Below are 2,162 nucleotides of genomic sequence, written 5' to 3'. Positions count from 1 at the left end.
GAGTCGCCACTTGTGGTGGCATCTGTGTATGTGTGAGTGTGAACTTTTTTTCTTTTCTTTTTTTTTTTTTTTAAGGGAAGTGCTTGTAGATAATTTGCTTCCCGCCGCCGTGGCCGCGTCCTGCTCCTCTCAGCAGTGGGAAAAAGAGCCGGGGAGGCGGGCAGGGAGGGCAGGGAGGGCAGGGGGCCCCGGGGGCTGCAGCAGGAGGCGGCAAATGCTTACACTTGTCTGGAAAGCAGGTCCACTCCAGGACGGGAAAAAAATGTTTTAAATACAAGACAGAGCTCTGTCTAAAGTGACAACACAAATCAGTCCAATCCCTGATGATGCACAGCATTGTTTTGAACAACTGCACTGATTTAATGCAAGTTGGGAAATAAGTTTGAACTAAACTTATTTACTTTAGTTTGAACTAAACTGATTTCCCAATAGGGGAAATATTTTTTCATAAAAACCCTTTTGAGAATAGATGCAACTCTCGAATTGCGGAAAAATGTCCTAGTGATATTCTGTGGAAAAGCAGTTATTTACAGTACTTTGGTTTATGTACCCTTTTCACTTTTTTCTGAGGTGCCATTAAAGATGTCCCCAGCAGGTAAAAACGTACATGGCTGAGTCTTCATAATAGATATCAACGTTGGAACGTCGCATAATTTGACGAAATTTAGTGAGGGACAATGTATGGTCTCATTACCAGTTTCAGATTAAACTGCCACAGGAAATTAACGGGGAATTCCTGAAAGTCTTTGGGGAGACTGCAGTGACAGCGGTATCAGCCCCATGGGACCCTACAGATGGCAAATCGGCCTGTCACAATAGGCACAATCAATGATTACATGCATGAACGTAACGGACAAAAACAAGAGCATCCTCAAAAAGCAGACCCTTTAGGTCCTAAAGCCCGCTGGGTTATGATCTGGAAACAGGGGCAACAGGGACAGCTAGGGCAAGACCATGATGATGATGATGATGATGATGATGATGATGATGATGATGATGATGATTTTACCTTCTTGAGAAACTGACGGTTAAAAAAACGATGCAGAACTATAGTGTCCCATTCCATAATTGCATAAAATCTCATTATGATACTTATTAATAGTAACACAACAAATTGGTTTAGCTTTTTTGAATCTGTAATAAATTTCGACTGTCCTTATGGTAATTGCTGTCATACATGGCTTTTCAGGTACTCCAGTTTCTTCCCGCACACCAAACACAAGCATTTCTTGGATATGTCACTAAAATGACTGTAGCAGTGACTTTAAATGTTTTTGGATGTCTGTCTCTGTGTTTTCTCTGTGGTGGGCAGGTAAAGCAATAAATAACTAGTCACTTCAAAAACTAATTCATGCATTACTTTTGCTCGCCTCTCTTAGTCGTGTGCATGTAGTTGCTTTGCAGTGATGGAAGCTGAGCTGACAGCATTGTGTTGGCCAGTCTAGTGATTAAATCACCCATTAAGTTCAGCTAAAATGACTTTGGTGAGCTCAAAGTCAAATAGTGGGGCAGATATGCTATTTTGGTTGAATTGAGTTGACCAGTGATTGTTCCCTACCATCTGTAAACACTCCACTGCACTTGCTTCTGCGTTTTTCACCTGTTTTTGAAAGTAATTGATTCAAACAAATGACATCGAGAACAAGCTGCAACTTAAGAACTGAGACAAAAAAGATTTAGAAAGGAACACTGTCACCACTTCATAAAACACGGTGTCTTAAAATATAAAACGTGTGCCTTCACAAAGAAACAGCAAATATTGGATCATCAACACTGCAAACCTCTGCAAGTGAGAGTATCTACCTTGTTTGGTGTTTTAGTGGGTATTTTATTGTAAGATGATACTGTAAAATGATGTACAAGCAATCTTCAGGAGGAACAAAGCCAATGAACCGGAATTTCTGAGAATAAATGGTAAAATGTGTCTGTTTTGGTCAGATTCTTGCCACTTTTCCTGCAATTGGATCATATAATACGCATGAAATGACGAATTAAAGTCATGAAGTTAAGATGTATCCTTCAGCAACGCCTCCAGATTACAATGTTCAATTTACACATGTTTTGATGAGTGTCTGATGTTACCAAATTCCAGCAATGATTTATCACACTCAGAAATAGTTACAGGGTATGTTTATTTTGAGAGTTTATTAAAGATTGTGTAT

Source organism: Lipophrys pholis, assembly GCF_963383615.2.
Source record: "Lipophrys pholis genome assembly, chromosome: 7".
NCBI classification, from domain to species: domain Eukaryota; kingdom Metazoa; phylum Chordata; class Actinopteri; order Blenniiformes; family Blenniidae; genus Lipophrys; species Lipophrys pholis.
Note: the sequence above shows the minus strand (reverse complement) of the source record.